This window comes from Cryptomeria japonica, chromosome 2, assembly GCF_030272615.1.
Source record: "Cryptomeria japonica chromosome 2, Sugi_1.0, whole genome shotgun sequence".
NCBI lineage: Eukaryota > Viridiplantae > Streptophyta > Pinopsida > Cupressales > Cupressaceae > Cryptomeria > Cryptomeria japonica.
The window spans coordinates 323,659,495-323,683,076 of record NC_081406.1 but is presented as its reverse complement, the minus strand read 5'-3'; positions in this window follow the sequence as shown (position 1 = coordinate 323,683,076).

Genomic DNA, 23,582 nt, shown 5'->3' with positions numbered 1-23,582 from the left:
GGATTGGCCTCTTTTCAACAACCACCCAAATATTATCAACAATTTGACAAGATTAAAACATCAATATCTTGAGAGATATCTTTGAACTCTCAACACTCTTCTTTTACATGAGACCATTGTTGACAATGGAATAGCTTCACACATCTTCTCTCTTTATTTAAAACAACTTTTCACATTTTGCTTTGGCTATGGCTCCAACTACTCACAAAATAGTGCAAAAAACTTTAAACAGTTGCTTAAACTTGCCTGAATCTTCCTTACTTGCAAACCACATTGAACCATTAGATTTTAAATTGACAACGCCTACTTGGTATAATCAACTCTAGTTTGAATCTCATGATTACCTCCCTTTTTTATTGTAGTAACTTTTTAAGCTAAAATATGATTTTGGCAGCAGGACTTTATTGACATTCACTTCCTTGTAAGCAACAAACTTCTTCAAGATCAAATCCTCTTTTGACTTTGGTAATTGTTGTGTTGGTTTCCATATACCAGAGATTTCCCCCTAGCTTCTACTAATCAATAAACTACTTTCATTTGTGACGGCCTCAATAGATATTTCACAAAAAATGGCTTTCTTACTTCCTAGTACAAACCTCCAATTCAATGGCTTGACATCAACTTCAACTTCAACAACTCTATGCTCTCATTGAGCTAGTTGGCTGATCAATCTTGCACAGACTCACAATTTCCCTTGTGGCTGTAACTTAATCTCACAAAACAATGATTTTATGTAAAGACTCAAATTTTTGTAAATAACAAAATTTTAGAAATTCTCATAATTTATAATCACTACATAATTCAAGTGTTAAATACATCAGAGTTAAAATTTAAAAAATTTCACTTTAGTCGAGACATAGTAAATCATAAGATCATAAGGTTCGAGATACATGTACATGTGATCGTGAGGTTGAAATTAATACATATAGAAATGACCAAATGGTCAATTTACATGAATTATAATAGTTATAAGGATACAATGAATCTATCTCCAGTCATCATCGAATCCTCTCCATCTTTTCCCGTGAAATGAACATATGGCCTATTGGATATTGTTGTTGCTAGGATATGTTGTTGTCATTGATGTCAACATATTCCTATGTTTTGGTGTTGCTGAGAGTTGTTTTGATGATTTGGTGTTTGCAATGAGTTGATCTGGTTGGTTTATCTATTTTCTATAATGAATCAACTAGAGATACTTCATTCTTTATTGATTCTATGATGCTAAGTGGTAAATTTATTGAGTTGTGGATTCCAGTATGGAGATTGGTTTTTAGTGTTCAGTGTTGCAGTGTTCTGATGTTTGATCCGTTGTGCTCTGATATGATCATATCTTGTGTTGCGAATTTGGGAGAATGTTTGAGATGTTCATGTGTATCTTCATTTTAGATGGTTCATGATTTGGTGCTTTGTAAGTTATCTTTCTTGTCTGAGTTGCTATTGTTGAGTATTCTTGAGTGTTAGTGCGTTGATCGATGAAGATTTGATTAAGTGGTATTGGTGCAGCTATTACAAATGGTTTTAACGAGCTTGTTGGTGTTTTCTGATCGCGTCCTATTTGTTTTTGTGGTCTGCATTGATCATTGTGCATGTTATTGAAGATCTTATGGGTTCAGTGATATTCTTTATGTTATGCAGTATTTTTGGTGGTGTAACATGTTGCGATTGATCTTGGCGAGATTTGTGGTGGTGTTGCATGTTTAAGGAGTTGATTTGGGTCCATTCTATGTCATCTATGGCATTGTATTAGTCTGATGGATGATTTATGTATCATGTGATGTATTATTTTAATTAGTTATTAAGGGTTTGGCTGATCGTGTAGTCAAGGTTGATGATTTGTATAAATAGGTGTTATATTCATGTATTTTGGGGATCAATGTTGTGTCTGCATTATCAGAGAGTGGTGAATGTGCGAATAAGTGAATTCATCTTTTGGTGTGGTGTATTGAGTAGAGATTGTTGTAGGGAAGACAATTGTTCTTAACTAGAACTGCCATCAGGCATTAAAGGAGATGCTATTCTTTCAATTCACCTTAGCCGGATTGTAGTCTGAATTTCATTGTAAGGTAGTGAACCTTCCCTAAGGGTTCTAGCCTTCTAGGCCATTTTATTTTGAGTAGTGAGCTCTAGGTAGTATGTTTGAATGCGTGTGCATTCCCCATTGTAATATTTACACATACTACTACAGAGTATCATCTTATTATGGGTAGGTTCCCACCGTGGTTTTTCCCTTAACTAGGTTTTCCATGTCAAAATCTTGGTATTATGTGTATTGTTGTTATTGTGTTTATCTTTATTCTTACTGCAGTTGATCAGATCTGAGATTGTGCTAAAAAAAAATTATCCGGTGAAAACTATTCACCCCCCCTCTTAGTTTTCCTTCCTTGTTGTTGCCAAAAATTAGTATCAGAGCTAAATCCTCCATAAGAAGCTTGACCACTTTAGGAGATTCGAGATGGCAACTTATGTGTTCAAGAAAAAGAGTCCGAGATTTGATGGAAATAATTACATTGTTTGGAAGGATTAGATGGAAGTTCATTTGAAGTGTCTTGGAGATGATTATTGGAAGATTACAAAGAATGTCTACAATGTTCCTTACAATGGTTTGGTTATTGCTGATAAGATCAAGGATGTCAAACATAACATAAGAGATAAGGAAGTATTATTGATTGCCTTGACCAATTCAGAGATGACTAATGTGATGGATCTGTAGGCTACAGATGAGATCTAGAAAAAGTTAGAGACCTTCTATGAAGGAGATGCACAAGTTAAAATTGCTAAGTTGCATAGTTTGAAGGAAAGTATGAGACATTAAAAATGGGAGAATATGAGAATATAACATCCTTTATGGCTAAAGTGAATGAACTTTTTATGAACATCGGATGTGTCAGTGGAACTCTTGAAGAAGATGAGATTGTTGCTAAGGTGTTGAGGTCCTTGCCTCCTGCTTACAAAGCTAAAGTTGTTGCTATTGATGAGATTCAAAGTGTGACTACTGTAATAAGAGACATGTTGATTGGTAAGCTTGTTGCATTTAAGTTGAGTGAATTTGGAGAATTACATGGCAAATCTAAGACTGCATTTAAAGCCTCTATATTCGGGAAGCAGAAGTATGATCTGGGAGAGAATTCATCTAGGGTTTATAGATATGAAAGAGAGATGAGAGAGATTGAAGAACATGAAAAGTGTTGGATGAGCTTGAAGCACTTATTTCTCAGAGATTGTCTAAAGGAGCCAGTAAGTACCTTTGAAATGTTTCTCTTGTAATATGATAGGACATTTTACTTCTAGGTGTCCTGAAAGAATGTCTAGGTATGATAAGCATGAAAGGCAGGATATATTTGATAAGAATGATAGATATGAGAAGCATGAAAAGTATGATAAGCCCTATAAGCCTAATTAGAAGTACAAATATCAGAAGTGATGTTATTATGTTGCTGATGAAGGTGTGACAGATGAAAAATCAAATAATGGGAATCCAGAAGAAGAATTTGTATTTATTGCTATCAAGGAAGATGATCTGGTACCAGTAAATTCTACAAGCTGCATTGTTGAGGAGAAAGATTTGGCTGTAAGATTGAAGAGAAAGATGAATGGGTAATTGACAGTGGTTGTTCACATCATATGACAGGTGATAAAATAATATTTATGAATATGGAAAGGTATGATGGTCCAGTATAGTAAGATTTGGAGTTTATAAAGCTTGTGTGATCCATGGTAGAGGTTTTATTTTCTTTTATGGCAAGCATAATACTAATGATGTCTTATATGTTGAAGGTTTGAAGCATAATATTTTGAGTGTTGGACAAATGGTTGATAAGGAATATGATTTACAATTCAAGAATGGTAAATGAAAGATTCTAAATGCCTCTGGAATAGAGATTGCATCAGGGACAAAGATTAAAGGTAATATATTTCACTTCAATGCTGGTGAGTGATTGCTCAGATAGATGAAAGTTGGTTGTGGCATAGAAGGGTGTGTCATGTTAGATTGCATGATAAGGATAAGTTCTATTCAAGTTGTTAGAGATTTGCCTAAGATTCTGAAGCCTTCTAATCTGATATGTAAAGAATGTCAGTTGGGAAAGCAAACAAGAACTTCATTTAAAAGTAAATTGTATACATCTTATGGTTTATTACCTTGTGCATACTAACTTATGTGGTCCTACAAGAGTAAGAAGCATGCATGGTGATAGGTATTTCATGTTGTTTATTGATGACTACGCTAGAATGATGTGGGTTACCTTTCTAAGGGAAAAATTAGAAGCACTAGATAAATTCAAGATATTCAAAGCTAAGGTGGAGACTAAGAAAGGGTTGAAGCTAAAGTGTCTGAGATCTGATAGAGGAGAAGAATTCACATCTGGTGAGTTTGACACATTTTGTGAGAGAAATGGAATTAGAAGATAGTTACCTAGTCCTAGAACCCCTCAACAAAATGGAGTTGTTGAAAGAAAGAACAAAACTATTTTGGATGTTGCTAGGACTATGCTGATTGAAGGAAATGTTGCACAAACCTTTTGGAGAGAAGTTGTTAGTACTATTGTTTACACATTCAACCAGGTACATATAAAAGGTGATTCCGATAAGACTCCTTATGAGCTATGGTTTGGTCATGCTCCTTCAGTTAGATATTTCAGATTTTTTGGAAGAAAATGTTATATCAAAAGAGATGAGGATATAGGGGAGTTTGATGCAAGATGTGACGAAGGAATCTTCTTGGGTTATTTTACTAAGAGAAAGGCCTACTGGTGTTACAATAAGATATTGAAGAAGATAGTAGAAAGTATAAATATGAAGGCTAGTGAATTTCATGGAAAGAAAATTAGAGCATGTGGATATGAGTTTGATGATCAAGATGTTACTTCAAAGCATGTGCAAACTGAGATCTTAAAGCAGAATGCTCAGGTAGAGACAGTTAATCCAAATATTGCTACTACTAGTGAAGAAGTTCAAGAACCTGAGAATCAGAACAATCAGAAACCTCTAAGGTATGTAAGATTAAATCATTCAAAAAATTAGATTATTGGTGATAAAAACAAGGGTGTGACTTCTAGAAGAAGGATTGTTGTTGAAGAGATATGCTTAATTTCCAAGATTGAACCTAAAGATGTTTCAGAAGCATGTAAAGATGAGAATTAGATAAAAGCAATGAAAGAAGAGTTGAATCAGATTGAGAAGAATAACACATGGGAGCTTGTTCTGAGACCTAAAGACAAGAATGTGATTGGCAAGAAATGGGTGTTCTGAAATAAACTGAATGAGGTCGGTGAAGTGGTAAGAAACAAAGAAAGACTGGTATGTAAAGGATGCTCACAGATGGAAGAAATTAATTATGAGGAGACCTTTGCTCCGATAGCTAGAATTGAAGTTGTTAGATTGTTTCTTGCATATGCTGATTACAAGAATTTCAAGGTATATCAGATGGATGTGAAGTCAACCTTTTTGAATGGTGATTTGGAAGAGGAAGTCTACATTGAGCAACCAAATGGATTTTCATTATCAGATAAAGTAGATATGGTATGAAAAATTAAGAAAGCATTGTATGGACATAAGCAATCCCCTAAAGCCTGGTATGCTAGATTGGACAAGTACTTGATGAAGTTAGGATTTTGTAAAGGTACTGCTAATAGAGATTTATATTTTAAGGTTGATAATGATAACATTTTGATTTTTGAAGTGTTTGTGGATGACATTATTTTTGGAGGCGATGGTGATTTAAGTATGAAGTTTGCTTATGATATGCAACAAGAGTTTGAGATGTCTATGATAGGTGAGATGAAATTCTTCTTAGGATTGTAGATTACATAGACTGGTAAAGGCATTTTCATTTCTCAATCTAAATGTGAAAGAATTATTGAAGAAATTTGGGTTAGATAATTCCAAACCTGTTGGAACTCCTATGGTGACTGGATGTAATTTGTTTAAGAATGATGAATCTTAGAAAGTTAATTAGACTTTATATAGCTCTATGGTTGGTGGATTGTTGTACTTAACCCAGTCTAGACTAGATATTATGCATGTTGTTTGTCTTTGTGCTAGATTTCAGGTTGATCCTAAAGAGACTCATGTTACTGCTGTGAAGAGGATTGCCAGATTCTTGAAGGGGACAATTGACTATGGTTTATGGTATCCAAAGAAATATGATTTCATGTTGGGTGCCTATACTGATGTTGATTGAGTAGGTGATTTTGATGATTGGAAGATAACTACTGGTGGAGCTTTCTTTTTGGGAAAGAAGTTGGTTTCATGGGCAAGTAAGAAACAAGATGCTATATCTTTGTCTATTGCAGAAGCTGAATACATTGTTGCTACTAGCAACTGTACTCAAGTAGTTTGGATGAAACAAATGTTGAAGGATACCAGAGTTGTTTATGATGAGCGTACTATTATAAACTATGATAATTGAAGTGCTATTAATATTTCAAATAATTTGGTACGACATTCTAAAACAAAACATATATCAATTCAGTATCATTTCTTGAGGGAGAAAGTTAGTGATGAAGAAGTCAAACTGGAGTATGTATCTACAAAGGATCAGATTGTAGATATTTTCACTAAACCTTTGCCTGGAGATACATTTTTCCATTTGAGAGACAAGTTAGGGTCCTCTTCCCCTCCTGATGAGAACTAGATACATTGAGATGCATCAATCCAGTGAGCCTCATAGTCTTATCTTCTTATTTGGATTGATGAGTTGGTGTTGCTACTCAGTCAGAGTAGTCAATAAGTGGTTCAGATGTTCAATTGTGAGTTTATACTAAGAAGGAGAGATTGTCCTTATTAGAGGGAGAGATGCATGATTTGAATTTTGTCTTTGGCATTGTTGTCAAAGGGGGAGAGAAGCATGTAAAAAATTGCCTTATCTTTGGAACCTTGTGTGCATGATTTTAGGGGGAGTTTGTTGGTGATGATTTATTCCTTTGCATTGATTTTTTTTCACATTCATGTGTTTCCATCAATGCCAAAGGGGGATATTGTTGGATATTGTTGCTACTAGCATATGTTGTTGTCATTGATGTCAACACATTCATGTGTTTTGGTGTTACAGAGAGTTGCTTTGATGATCTGGTGTTTGTAGTGAGTTGATCTAGTTGGTTTATCTGCTTTCTATGCTGAATTAACTAGAGATACTTCATTATTTATTTATTCTATGATTCCATGTGGTGATTTTATTGAGTTGTGGATTCTGGTATGGAGATTGGTTTTCAGTGTTCAGTGTTGTGGTGTTATGATGTTTGATCCATTGTGCTCTGGTATGATCATATCTTGTGTTGCGGATTTGGGAGAATGTTTGAGATATTCATGTGTATCTTCATTTTAGATGGTTTGTGATTTTGTTCTTTGCAAGTTATCTTTCTTATTCGAGTTGCTGTTGTTGAGTATTCTTGAGTGTTAGTGTGTAGATCGATGAAGATTTAATTAAGTTGTGTTGGTGCAGCTATTGCAGATGGTTTTAACGAGCTTGTTGGTGTTTATTGATTGTGTCCTATTTGTTTTGGTGGTCTACATTGATCATTGTGCATGTTATTGAAGATCTTATGGGTCCGATGATATTCTCCATGTTATGCGGTATTTTCGATGGTGTAACTTGTTGCGGTTGATCTTGGCGATATTTCTAGTGGTGTTGCATGTTCGAGGAGTTGATTTGGGTCCATGCTATGTCATCTATGGAATTGTATTAGTTTGGTGGATGATTTATGTATTGTGTGATGTATTTTTTAATTAGGTGTTGAGAATTTGGCTTTGTAGTCAAGGTTGATGATTTGTATAAATAGGTGTTATATTCATGTAATTTGGGTATCGATGTTGTGTCTGCATTATCAAAGAGTGGTGTATGTGTGAATACACAAATTCATCTTTCAGTGTGGTGTATTGAGCAAATATTGTTGTAGGGAAAACAATTGTGCTTAACCAGAACTGTCATCAGGCATTAGGATACGCTATTCTTTCAGTTCACCTTAACTGCATTATAGTTCGAATTTCCTTGTAAGGTAGTGAACCTTCCATGGGGGTTGTATCCTTCTAGGTCATTTTATTTTAAGCAGTGATCTCTAGGAAGTGTACCTAAATGCACATGCATTCCCCATTGTAATATTTATACATACTACTACAAAGTATCATCTTATTGTGGGTAGATTCTCATCGTGGCTTTTCCCTTAACCGAGTTTTCCATGTCAAAATCTTGGTGTTATGTGTGTTGTTGTTATTGTGTTTATCTTTTTTCTTGCTACAGTTGATCAGATTTGAGATTGTGCTTAAATTTTTTTATCTAGGGAAAACTGACTCACCCCCCTCTCATTTTTCCTTCCTTTTTGTTGCCAATAGTGGCCCAGACATATTTTCCTCCCAACCATGAAGAAATTGTTTCCCTGGTGCTCAATGAGCTCCCAATCCTTGCACGAATCTCCTAGCAAGTTGGAATTGATAGGGGATGGGATCTTAGTGGAACATGAAAATAACTAACAGAGACATCACCTATGACTATGCACTCCTATTTCCATGATATGGCAGGGAGTAAAATAAGAAATCAACATATATCATATTGATTAAAACACTTTGGCCAAATATTTATGTCAAATACTAGTAGGTGAATCATGTGTCAAGATTTACCCTTGTTATTCCATATACGACACCCACCCATTTGCTATATAATTTCACATGAACAAAACAAACAAAAAGCTATTTTTCCAAAAATGTGTTCAAACACATTTCTCAAACATCTTCAATTTTATTTTAACATAACTCTTACTATTTTCTATAATCAAACAAAAACTTAGATAAAAGTTATCATGCATTCAATAATCGTATCAAGGTAATCACACTTCATCGTTATCTCAAATAATTTAGAGTTCGTCATTCATTTATTGTTATAACACACACGAATATAAGGCATACAAATATAAAATGGGATGATCATTTGCATGTATGTGTTTTAGGTATGAGAATAATGTTACATGCACACGTATAATGTGTGAGCCATGTGATAATGTTGTTCTATGTAAACCAAACAATAATGTTGTTGTAGCGTCCTAAAATTGCGACACTTGCAATTTTGACTGCATTTCGGTCTTCACGATGGCGACGCAACACGCAACCTAAATGGAGAACCCAAAACTTGCTCACGACACTGAAAACTGCATTTTTCAAGCACCATTGGCCTGAACCTCCTTGCACCCCGCTGTCCCGGAGGTGGGACCAGAGCGCCCAGCGCCCTGGTCCCTCAGGACCAGGGTGCCCAGTGCCCTGGTCCTCCAGGACCATGGCGCCCAGCGCCCTGGTCCCTGGGTCCTATTTTGGGCCCGGTTTCCTAAGTGATATCGGGTCTTTTTTATTGCAATTTGGAAATATACTTCCCTGGTCAACCTAAGGTCGGGAAAATCAGTCTATCAGCCCTAATTGACAAGTATATAAACTACATTTTTCTCTCTCATTTGAGATAGATGAAGAGGATGTGTACAAAGCATGGAAATTATACTCAAGCATTCAAGCATTCAAGCATTCTTTCAAGCAATTGATCATTCCAAGTCTCCATTCAAGGCTAAGTGTTGCATTCAAGTCAAGGATTCAACCATTGAAGAGGAGATCACTTATTACATGTTACACACTACAACATACAACATCTAAACCTTCGCACATAAGGATACCAACATCCTTAGAACAAGGTATTAGTACTTGTTTTACATTACAGTCATTTACATTTACAGCACTTGCTCATTTCTTGGTTAATTCCAAAACCGGGGTTTGACCTAAAGGCAAACCCCTAATCCCTAACCCCCCAATCGTCTTCGCTTTTCTGTGTGTAGGTTGCAGGTACGCGGCTGAGATTGAAGATCTGGAATCCTTGTGCCGAGACGAATAGATCCCCCTTCGTTTCGCGGATTTTTCGGAGGACCGTGGCGCCGGGCGCCATCGTCCCGACAACTTTTTCTCAAATTTGCAGGACAGCGCCGTATCGACATTCTATTGCTAATTCCAGGTCCACAGCTTCATCCTATAACCTAAACTCAGTTTATAAGTGAATCTTTATGACTTTCTATGCATCCTTAGCTTAATTTCCTTAATCAACATTCTTTACAAAAGAGGGTAGCTTTGCTTTCCAAACCCTTGAAATTCATTTAGCATCCAATCTTACATTGTGTGGGATTGAATCTTATGAGTTTCAACCCCTCTTTTGAATGTAAAGTCTTCCCCCTAAGTGAAAACCCATCGAATCCTAGCGAACCTCCCTTCTCTCTCCTCAGAGTTAGAAAAGGGGAGACCAACTAGGGTTCGACCGCGATTTTCCGCTTTACATTTTGGTGAACCCGACGTGAACATCCTTTCTGATTATTCATGATTAGATCTGAAAATTGATTCCTTGATTACATTTCCATGTTTGATCTTTTGCAAAATTTTAGAGGTGATTGCATAAAAACCCTAAATTTTCTTTTTTTGAACATTGAACTTGCGAAATGTTTAATTATTAATGCTTGCTTCAGATCTGCTTTTCTATTATAAATTATCAATTCATATCTGTACCTTAATTTTGAAAATTAAGTGGTTAAATGTCAAAACCCTAATTTTTGAAACCCTCTTAATTCAACCTTTATCTGACAATTTGACCGATCAAAACATCTCCAAATCAGCTGTAACTTTGGATTCTGCAATAAAATCACAATATCTTTCATCCCTGAAAATTTGGAAAAAAGTTGCGAGGACCGTGTTGCACTCTGAGCGCCATTGTCCCCGACATTTTTTTCAAAATTTCGGGAGCGAGATCTTGCTGTATTTTCCTGCTAAAATCCAGAATTTTGGCTGATTTTGTCAATTATAACACTTTCAAAATTACGGTCAAAGTTGGTCTTGTGATTGCTTGGTTTAAGGCTCCTAATCATTCAAAAATTGTTGAAATTGAAATTTTGTGTCAAAATTGTGTTCTTACTGTCCTAAATCTGAAAATTGTGTTTGCATTCATTCAAAATTTCAGTGCTTTATTCAAATTCTTGCATTTTGTGACTTTTGAAATTAAGTGCCTAATTACAACAACTTTAATTTCCGCTTTCAAAATCGAATTTTGCGTGAAATTGAGTCAATTTTTGAATTTCAAAATTTGCATTGCTTTTGACATTCCCTCTAAAATCATAAAATTCAAAATTTCAGTTTCCCTCTCTTTTTCAAAATTCAAATTTTGCATTTTTCGACAATCTTGATAGGGTTCAATTTTGAGATTGCAACTTTAATTTGGCCTATCTACAGATCGTAAAATCCCTCAATTTTTTCAGATTAGCTCTAAAATCATCATACCTTTCATCCCTGCAAATTTCAAAAAAAGTTGCAAGGACCGTGTTGCACTCCGAGCGCCACGGTCCCGAACAATTTTTCCAAAATTTCGGGAGACTGTTGTGATTGCATTTAACAGCTTAAATCTGGAAGATTGGCTGGTTTTACTGAAAATTGCTACCTCTAAAATCAAAATCTTCTCTCTCTCTCTAGTGCATGAGTTTTACAACAGTAAGCCCTACTTACACTATTCCCGTTAGACGAAGCCGTAGAATTAAGTCCTTCCGAGGTTTAACTACCGAGGAGATGGAACCTAATTTGAGTAGCCTTTTTAACGAGGACATGGGTAATTCCTCTAATCCTCCTAATGATGAAGAAGCTCCCCATGAAGTTTCTGTTGAACAACTTTCCAAATTGGATAACCAATTTGACGATTTTCACCAATGGATGTCTCATGAGTATCCCGATAGTCAAGCTCTTCCTTTAATTGAGGGTCTAAAACGTATGCTTCAAAGTGATAAGAATGGAATTGATGTTTTGCGTGGTATTTCACACATTGTGGATTCGAATGTGATGCCTATGAAGAGTTGTGCTGAATCTTTAGGTTATACACAACCTCCTACACAAGTCAATCATTCTATTCCTTTGACCACTTCTATTGCTAGTTTACCTACCTTTACATCAAACATCATGGCTACCTCTATACAAGACATTCCTCCTGTGATCACTAGTCATGGGGGCAATCCTCCTTCTTCAATTAACCCTATTCCTTCATTCAATCCGATTTCTTCATTCATTCCTTCAATAAGTGTTCCTATTACATCTTCACAAATGAACATGATGCAAGGGGGCAATTCATTTAACCATTCCATTCCTCCTTGTAGTGTTCCTCCTATCCAATCATCCCCTATGGTTGAATATCATAGGGTCCCACCACCTTACTCTTTACCTTCTTTCAATAACATCACACCTCCATCTCAATCTAACACACCTAATATGAACTCTTCGACTGAAGCTACCATTAATAATCTTGCACAAACTGTCTCTTCTTTACAGTGACAAATTGCCTCTATGAATCAATCTAAGTTTAGTGTGCCCACATTTGATGTTGCGAGCCCACTTTCTCTTGACATTGTTCGAGCTATTCCTCCTAAGCATGTTGAAATCCCGCATTTTGAGCTTTATAATGGTAAAGGAGATCCTCTAACACATGTTAAGACTTTTCAAACAATATGTACTGATTTTGCTTATGACCAAAGGTTGCTTGCAAAACTATTCACCAGAACATTAAGAGACAAAGCCCTACAATGGTATTGCTCATTGCCTTCTTATTCTATTACTTCTTTCGAACAACTTGCAAATGCTTTCATTCAACAATTTCAAAACAATATAAGTCCTAAAGTTACTTTGATTGATTTAATGCATTGTAAACAAGGTGTTAAAGAAAAAGTGACTGATTTCATTGGTAGATATAAGCATTTGTATGCTCAAATTTCTTTTCCAATGCCTGATAATGATATTCAAAGAATCTTTATTTCTAATTTGCAAAAAGATATTCGAGACAAACTTCTGTTTTCTGAGTTTACTTCTTTCCAACAGTTGTGCGCCACTCTTCACAATTATCAACTGACTGTGAGTCAAATGGAACAATCACATCCTATGGCTCCGAGTGATAAGGGTGATAGCAGTCAACAACCATTTGGGAAGTTTAAACCGAACAGAGATTCCATCAAATTCAATGAAAACATCATCAACAACAATGTGAATGCAGCATCAGGTGTGCCTCCTATTTCTAAATTTTTCAGGAAAGAAAGAAAGTATACTCCTTTGAATGAATCATTGCATGATATTATGAATAAGTTATTGGGACAAAATGTGCTTACTCTTCCTCCTATAAGACAAATTGATCCTGCAAAGATTACTTCACCTTATTTTGATCACAAATCTTTTTGTCACTTTCATCGTCAGCCTGGGCATGATACTGAAAAATGTTTTTCTTTAAAGGGTAAAATTCAAGATTTGATTGATAATAATACTATTTCTGTTTCTGGAGTGAATGATAAAGGCAACACATCTGTAGCTCCTCCTAACCAAAATCTTCAGATTTTTACTGATCCATTACCTTCTCATACCTCTCATACCTCTAATGCGATTGAGGCTAATGATTCCTCTTTCTCATCTGATGGTCTTGTGTCTATGACTCTGAATGTGATTAACTTTGTAGAGCAGCAAGAAATCCCTGAAGAACCTTCCATCACATTTGATTCTAGTGAAACCATTAGAGCACCTGATGGTCCTTTATACGTAGTTGCAAAAGTCAAAAATACACCTTGCCGTGGAGTGCTTATTGATCCTTCGTGCGTGGTGAATGTTATTACTGAAGAATTTCTTTTTACTTTGCAATTGAATCAAGTGATCTATGACAAAACAGATGTGATTGTGAAACTATTTGATGCATTTTCTTCTCCTGCAATTGGTTCTATTACATTGCCTATTGAGGTCCATAATAAATCTCTTGATGTGAACTTTGCTATTATTCCTTCTTCCGAACAATTTCGTGTGAAGCTTGGCTATCCTTGGCTATCTTCCATGAAAGCTATTGCTTCTCCTATTCATAAGTGTTTAAAATTTCCCCATAATGGTGAAGTTGTTACTGTCAATCATAGTCTCTTTAAACCAGCCGAAAGAACCTCTAGTGTTCCTATTGATTACTTTTGGCCTAAACAATTCCAATCTCTTCCTCCGCGAAGTGATCATCTTTTTAAATCTTATCAAAAGTGGAAAACAGATATGATCCTATCTCTAAGTGAACCTAGAACACCTAAACTTGACATTCCTATCATTCTTGAGAAGGAAATTCTTCCTTTGAAAGACAAAACTAATGTCTTTCCCCAAGAAGATTCCCAACCCGTCCCCATGGATGTGACTATGTCTATGCCTAATAAATCTTCTAAAAATAGACCTATATCTCCTCGTCATGATGGACTTGGTCTTCTTCCTAAACCAAAAACTCCTCCTTTATATGGAGCAGTTCCTCCTCCTGCCTTCTATAGAGAGAAGAGACCTTCTTCTTCTCCTATTATCCAGCCTAAGAGACCACAACCTAAACATCCAAGTGATAAGGATGAGAACATTCCTCCTCCTCTATCTTCTACACTTCCTACTAAGACTAGACGTAATCGTTCTGCATGGGAACGCCGACGAAAGCGTCGTCTTAGGGCTCAAGCAGCTGCTTCTCAAACTTTACAATCTCCAAAAACACCTTCAACAAGCATTATTCCATTTTCTCCTCAGCCGGATATTGAGCCTAAATTTCCTAAACATAAGATGCATGATGGTCTTGATCCTGTGCGAGTTAAAGATCCTATTTTTATAAATCTTGATGATGATATAGATGAAAATGTTATGCATGATGAAAATGTTACTCCTCTTGCTTCTGATAGCGAATATGAACTTGTTGATGTTGATAACCATTTATCTAATGAATTTTCTAAAGCACTTATCCTAGCTCCTAGACAAGAACAATGTGGCTTGGAACATGAACATAGCCCTTGTTTGGATCTTGTGATAGCTCCATCTACTGTGTTGGATGTTCCTCCTCTAGCGTGTTCCCTGCCTTCCCGAAACATTGATCAGCAAGATCGGGGGGTAGATGACGTGCTAGACTAGTTACATTAGCATGGCAGATTCTCTCCCCCTCCCTTTTGTTACTTCTTCTATATGTTATTCTCATTCTTCTATTTGTCGTCCTTAGTGTTGTCTACTTGAGGACGATGCAAAGCATTGAGATCTCTTTGGTCTCTCTCATGTTGACTCAAAAGACACATGTGTTCCCTTCTTCTAGGTGACCTTCCTTGATTGGGGAATGAAGAACAATTATGCATACATACATATGATATATATACATGACTTATCATACAGCATACTGACCCCGAGGAAAGCGAAGTCACCTCGTGCTTTGTGTTTTGTGTCTATTATCCTTGGGTTTATCTCACACTTGGGGGCTAAATCTTTGCGATAACGTGCTCCTTTTCCTTTCTCATTTCTTATGTGTATCACTACGTTAAAACAATCATCCCCATTGAGGCGTGTGCGATTGCTTTAACGTAGGGGGGCATACACCCTGTCTATCCTTTCAAAGATACTTGAAAATTTCTTGGCAAACTTAGCTTTGTCTTGAAGATTTTTGGTATTTCTTTTGCATGACTCATAGTGAGGGAACCTTACTACTGACAGTCATGGTTCTCCCTCGTGATCTTCCCTTTTACTTTGTCAATCGAAGTCGTAAGATCCTTAGTCCACTGGGGGCTTGGTGTATCTTGCCTCCTTGACGTGGTGAAAGTCTTTCAACGTTGTTTCCTTGTACTTTACCGGAAGTATGAGCATACATACTCCCGCTAAAGTGGGGGCTAAATGTAGCGTCCTAAAATTGCGACACTTGCAATTTCGACTGCATTTCGGTCTTCACGATGGCGACGCAACACGCAACCTGAATGGAGACCCCAAAACTTGCTCACGACACTGAAAATTGCATTTTTCAAGCACCATTGGCCTGAACCTCCTTGCACCTCGCTGTCCCGGAGGTGGGACCAGAGCGCCCAGCGCCCTGGTCCTCCAGGACCATGGCGCCCAGTGCCCTGGTCCCTGGGTCCTATTTTGGGCCCGATTTCCTAAGTGATATCGGGTCTTTTTGATTGCAATTTGGAAATATACTTCCTTGGTCGGCCTAAGGTCGGGAAAATCAGCCTATCAGCCCTAATTGACAAGTATATAAACTACATTTTTCTCTCTCATTTGAGATAGATGAAGAGGATGTGTACAAAGCGTGGAAATTATACTCAAGCATTCAAGCATTCAAGCATTCTTTCAAGCAATTGATCATTCCAAGTCTCCATTCAAGGCTAAGTGTTGCATTCAAGTCAAGGATTCAACCATTGAAGAGGAGATCACTTATTACATGTTACACACTACAACATACAACATCTAAACCTTCGCACATAAGGATACCAACATCCTTAGAACAAGGTATTAGTACTTGTTTTACATTACAGTCATTTACATTTACAACACTTGCTCATTTCTTGGTTAATTCCAAAACTGGGGTTTGACCTAAAGGCAAACCCCTAATCCCTAACCCCCCAATCGTCTTCGCTTTTCTGTGTGTAGGTTGCAGGTACGCGGCTGAGATTGAAGATCTGGAATCCTTGTGCCGAGACGAACAAATCCCCCTTCGTTTCACGGATTTTTCGGAGGACCGTGGCGCCGGGCGCCATCGTCCCGACAACTTTTTCTCAAATTTGCAGGACAGCGCCGTATCGACATTCTACTGCTAATTCCAGGTCCGCAGCTTCATCCTATAACCTAAACTCAATTTATAAGCAAATCTTTATGACTTTCTATGCATCCTTAGCTTAATTTCCTTAATCAACATTCTTTACAAAAGAGGGTAGCTTTGCTTTCCAAACCCTTGAAATTCATTTAGCATCCAATCTTACATTGTGTGGGATTGAATCTTATGAGTTTCAACCCCTCTTTTGAATGTAAAGTCTTCCCCCTAAGTGAAAACCCATCGAATCCTAGCGAACCTCCCTTCTCTCTCCTCGGAGTTAGAAGAGGGGAGACCAACTAGGGTTCGACCGCGATTTTCCGCTTTACAATTGTTCATGAGAGTAAAAATGTTTAAGTATATATTGATATACCTATACATATGTATGTATGAAGAAGCGATAAAAGATCACTATTATATGAATAATGCATTAGTATGATAATTGACCTTTGCATTGTTACCATTGCTTGATTAATAAAACATATGATACCACCCTATAGATTTTAGTTTTTTTTTAACTTGCTCCTTGCATATATATATATATATATATATATATATATATATATATATACATACATTTTTCAAATTTCGCAGCCCTCAATTCAATAGGACAACTAACCTCAAAAACATTTACAATATAAGGACCTAAATAGTTCAAATAGTAAAGGAATACTAAATCATTTATACTACAAATATATTGAACCCTCGATATAAACCTATAATGGATATTATATACATGATCAATGGATAGATAAATTAATTTCCTCTGTTAAGCCCTTGAAAGCTTAAATAATGAAGTGCAAGTGAGAAAATTTGCCTATCAACAAAGGATTGCAAAGGAATGTCATATTTTGCAATTAGAAAAACAAGTTGCTCAAATCAAACTCGCAAATAAAAATAAATAAAAAAAAAAGAAAAGGACAAATTTTGGCAATGGAATAGTTGAATTGAGCTTGCATCACTCAAAATGTATGAAATACAGTTGATATAACATGGTAAAATTTTTTGACAACATTTATTTCAACATGCAAACCATCAAGACAAATGATCAGAGATACAAAAACCTTAAATTCATCAAAATTAACAAAAAAGATGTCTTGATAAATCAATTTATAAGTAAAAATCGTCCATTTAAAATCTCAACGGGTTGTCAAACAACACAAGTTCATGTGTGTTAATATTTGATCAAAGCAATCGAATCACACATCACAAGAGTGAATGAGATGGGAGGAAGAAGAAGATCATACTTATGAGGAATTCCATGGCCTCAATGCGAGTCGATTGGATAAAGTTGTTTGTAGATATTGAGAAATTGTTCGTGATTAAATGATGTGAGTTATACATCAAACTGAATGAAAATAAAGATGGCAAACTACAAATAATATTTAGTTGTCTCTTTGTATGTGTCATTAAGCACATATCCCTACTCAATGCAAGTGATAATCTATAGTCTCTTAAAGCCAAGGTTAAGAGATTTAAAGGTTAGTTAAATTGAAACAGTATGTTCTATGGATTTCAACAATAGCCATTTGCCTTAACAGGTTAGTGAATATTGTCACAAAAGTGTGCACATTTGATGAGATCTCAAGTTCATCTACCCTGTGACACATGGAAACAACCTCCAAGTGTGGGACCTTGTGATATTGAGGTTGAATCTCCGAAGAAGGCCGACTTCCTTTCCAATCTGAGTGTAGGTGTTGGGCCAACCCCACATAGATAAATCCTAACCTACTGATTTGATAGTGAAAAGGGAGAAAGAGGGAATGCTTGAAAGAGGGGAAATAAGGTTTGCACCTAGACTGAAAGTGATCTTCCTTTCCTGTAGTTGCACGAAACACAAATAAAACCACCCAAGACATGCACAATATTCTATTCTAATTAGCTACCAAAATGCAGAGTGAAGGTTGGAATTTGTAAAACATCAAGAGGAACCGATTTAGTTCCTAGATGACATCTTCAAGGGATCAACACACTCACCTATGCTAAAGAAGCAAACTAAAATGATTTGAACAAAAAGGTAAGACATTACACAAGTTGAAAGAACTTAATAAAGAGAAAAAAGGTGAATTCTATTCATGCAAAGGAAAATAAATTTTTTACAAGTGCAGAGACACGTAAGTTTTTTACAAAAGAAAAGAAAGAAGGTCCTCAAACATGGTTACAAAATTGCCATTATAGCTCAGGCATAACTCATATTGAGTTGTGGTTAAGAAACCCTAACCCTAGCCAGGGTTAGGTTACAAAAATATCAGAGAGGAGGAAGATCAGATCAAGGACAATCTGATGATGTGTTGAATTAAGCTCTGAGATCATCCTCTGGCTCTAGAAAAGTGAAATCCCCACAAAAGGAGGAAATCTTTGCAATTGAATGCACTTTGATAGCGTGCAAGGGGAAAAAGTATTCATACCACCTTGAACAGTAATGGGTGGCGTCTAAAATCATCTATAAGAGTCATGTCTGGAGCAATGCTAAAAGAATCTGGTGGTTGGATGAAAATGTGATCAAATATGGGTGTCAACTGAGTCCAAAAAATGTCTTGACCATCGGGTCGACAACCACCTCTCTGCAAGGTTTAAATTTTAATGACCCCGAAAAATTTGAATTCTCGCCCTTCAATCATGGAGATCATGCAAGATGGCGCCACATAATCACTCATTAGGACCAACCAAAGTTTAAAACATCATCGTTGATCAACTACTTTATGAAAATACAATGGCTGAGGATGTGTCACGCATCGGGATGGACCCACCAGGTTAGACTTTGGCAAGACATAGCCTTTCGGCCAAACATTGGAAAACTTACGTCGCTGTATGAAAGTTTGGCCGAAAAGGCCCTTTCATCTAAGAGCCGAGACCACTGGCACCACAAAAATGACAGGATCTAACATGGCATCTGAGTCATTGGATCCACCAAGGCCATTAAAATAGCTCGACACTTGGTCAGACAGAAAAGATCACTTGGCTGAGTCTCGAGAAGAGGACTATTGCTTAATGGATTTGGTCACCTTGCGCAACTATCTACTTGATATTTTGCTTGGCACAAGATGGTGGGGAATCTCAATGGTTTCATCTATTTGTTACCTCGCAAGGGTGTTTTTGCCTTCCTCTTGCCCTGTGGGGTGGCAGGGAAAACCATCTACCTTCTACTTTTGTTGCCCCACAACACCTTGTTGAACCTTTGAAATTGCCCGTGGGATGGCGGGGAACATTGATCTCTCTACATTTTCTTATCCCATAGGGCCTAACAACTTCCTGTAATGTCCCTTATAAGGTTATTAGTTCTTAAGAGACAATTAGTCCAAATTCTTAAACTTAAGAAAGATTGTAATATCAAATTATAGCACGAATAGTAATAATCAATTAATGTCACTTGCTCTTTCTATTATAGTCAATATAAATGAATGCTAAGTGAATAATATGTCTTGAAACTTTCCCTTTCACCCAAAGGAGTGTAGACTGAAAGATAGTTGTCTTTGATTTAATCTTTGATACATGTGCTGATGATGATCTCCCAATTTGCAACTTGCTTGAATTTCTCTTCCAAGTTTGACAATAAACTATATAATGAACTCATTTCCACTATTGCTATGTCTGATAGAATCGATGATATTTGCAGACCTAAAAGTGTTTCTCCTAATTTGAAGATGATTACTTGCACAAGATGGTGGACATTTGCTCCAGATATGACACTAAGAATATGCCAAGTCTGGTTGCCCTCTTTGATTTATTACTTTTGTCTTTTATGCAACTTGATATGCACTAATGGCAATCGGCTCCTTAGAGCAATCCGAATTGGATTAGTAAAGATATAATACCAATTCCCCGATGCTTGCTGAATGGGTTTGATTGTTGTCTTATACGATGGGAAGGATGTGGCTTACGAGACATGTCTTTTAATCGCTACCTTCTTGTTCTTAATCATGTCTCTTCCATAAGTGAATCGATCTCTTAACCATTTATCATATTTTAACTACTTGTTAGTATTAATGACTAATCTAGATCTACATTGGCTATCTTTACCTATCAAACCTTCATGCTTATCACAAATGTGTCACTAAGATTGTTGTCATCAATGGATCTTGTAATCGTTGCCTTCTCATATCAAATCATAATAATAATATTATCGATTATGATTGTGTTGTTACTAACTAATGGAATTGGTCAAAGAGATATTATAGTTGATCATCCTTAAACTAGAGGCTATTAACATCAATGAGTAGTTAATTGATAATATATATTGTAATCACCGATCATACTGGTGATAGATTCAGTTGCTAATGATGATTATGATATGTGAAACAATCTTTATGAATTCTCAATATGTCGTAGTATTACTAATACCACCGTATATCATGTTCCTTGTTATTAGATTTCTTCAAAGATTATAATCGTTATTGATTGACATTAGGTAATTAATCTTCCTTAGCTGGCCATAGAGGTAATTATCATGTCCATTGATCTTAATCATCATAATTGTTGTCACGTCGATAAAAAATCTAAAATCTTCATGATACAAATTCTTCCTTAACCACTATCGTAGAATATTTAGCATTACGTGTTGCCCTCTCATACTTCTTATTCCTAGTCTCAACCATGTTACTTGGATTATTCATTATGTATGTGATCAATGATGTATTATGGGAATTTTAAAGCTCTTCGCTAGATAGTTTTGTCATTCCTTTGTTGGCATTATTTGCATAAGTTATCATTGATGTCAACCGACTTGGCATGGTCACCAGTGTGTAAGAAGTGGTGACCAGAATAAGAAAAGTAAGACATATTATTTCAATCCATATGTGAGTAAGTAGATAGAAGGAAGGTTATAGGTACACATGAATTGTGTCATCTGCCAGTAAATCAAGCTTACCGGTAAGGCATGAACTGGTTTGAAGGTTGGTTGTTTGTTTGTGATGAAGAGGCGAAATGTTATATAAATCATACCAACACTTGGTGAGAATAATAAAAAGAATGTCATGAAGACATATCAGAAGACAAGATGAATTGTCAGGAGGATGTGTTGTTGGTAAGAGTGATTGTTCAGTTTGTTGGTTATATCTGTAAGGTGAATTAAACCGGTAATCAATCTTGGTCAACGAAGAATGTCAAACCAACATAGCAAACCAAGCAGAGGTGGATGTCGACAAAGATGATAGCTAGAAGCCAGGTGGTGATAAAGCACAGGTTGGTGAAGTGTGCATTGGCATAATAGTTAGCAAGCAGGTTGACTTTTATGAAGAACCCACAAGTCATGGAGGATGCCATAAGATTGCAGCTCGAGGAAGACAAACTAGCATGCAATTGAACTTATCCTACAAGAAGATTTGATCTTTGTACTTTTTTGCTAAAGGAAACAACAAAGCCATTAATGGAGTATAATAGAGAAAAGCAGAAAAGCATGGTGCAGACTTCCAGTTTTATAAAATGCACATTGGAATGTAAGGCATGTGTGGTGCCAATCGATAACATGAAGATCATCTCCCTAGAAAAGAAGATCAAATCAAATCCAATATTGATCAAGTTGGTGAAGGCAAAACCTAACACTGCATTGTTTGAATGTTGTTTTTGTTGGGAACCATAGATGATAAATATGTGAGATCAAGACAAAAATAAAAAGATGCTTGATGTGAAGAAAGAGAGAGAAGAGAGCTTGAGCAAGGAGAAAGATCATCTTCCTTAGAATTTATTCTAAGAAGGTTGTAGAGTGAGTGAGTAGGTGAACCAGTGAGAGGGTTTAACCGACAGAGACAGAGTAACCGATAAACTATTGTAGGTCTAACAGTTAAGCTAACCGGTGAGGTATGATTGATCAAGAAGGCATCTGAGTGTGACATAGTGTGTTATGAGGCTAATAGAGAAACAAGAGAGGCCAAGAGTAATCAATGAGTGATCAGAGAGATTAATCTATTAACTGACATAAATCAATTGATCAGGTGTTGCAGAACTCATTTACGACTAGATCTATAACTGTATCAAAATTGTATTTCATTATACATCCCCAAGTTGGATCTTGGGGCAGGGGTTGGTGCTCCTTGGGTTGGTGTCCTAAATTAGTAGGGGTTGGTGCTCCTTGGGTTGGTTCCCTAAATCATTGTAATTCATTGTTTCATTTGTGAGCCTCGATTGGAGCAATAGACTCCAGCAAAATTTCTCACCGAAGTTTTTTCCATATTGGGTTTTCCTTGTACATCTAGTGTTGTGGGTTGCATTTGTGTGTTTGCCTCTTTTTATATCCACATTTGTCTTATTGGTTTGATTTTTTAGTGCTTAGGGTGATAACCGGTATTCTAAGGTTGTTTTAAAAAGGAAAAGAATTTAGGAACCACTTTTTCACCTCCCTCTTAGTGGTACATTGTGTTCAACAATTGGTATCAGAGCCTAGGTTCTTGGTTAATTAAAGCTTGGGTAGATTCTGGTCTTAGAACATAATGGAAAGAAATGAGTATTCCTCCTTAAAAGCTAGCATGTTTGATGGATCTTACTATGCCTTCTGGAGCAAAAGATGGAGACCTATATTTCCCGCCTTGGTTTTGATGTAAGGATGTCTATCAATAATGGGTATATTGTCCCTAGTGTTCCTCCCATTGATCTAGATGCCAAGAAGGAGTATGAGAATAATGCAAAGTATAAACATGCTATCTTAAGCGGGTTGTTTGATAATGAGTTTGTCAAGGTCATGCACTATGCATACGCCAAGGAGACTTGGGATAAAATACAAAGGTTAATTGAAGGAGATGCAAAATTCAAAGAGGCCAAGCTGCAAGCACTAAGGGGTCAACTTAAAGGCATCAAGATGAAGGATGAAGAAAAGATTGAAGAATACCTTCACAGAATAGATGAAACCGTGAACACCATCAAAGGACTTGGAGAAGAAATTGCAGATGAGATTCTTGTCATGAAGGTACTTAGATCTCTCACACCTAAGTATGATACTAAGGTTTTTTCCATAGAAGAAGCCAAGGATCTGAAGATATTCACAATGGATGAGCTATTTGGC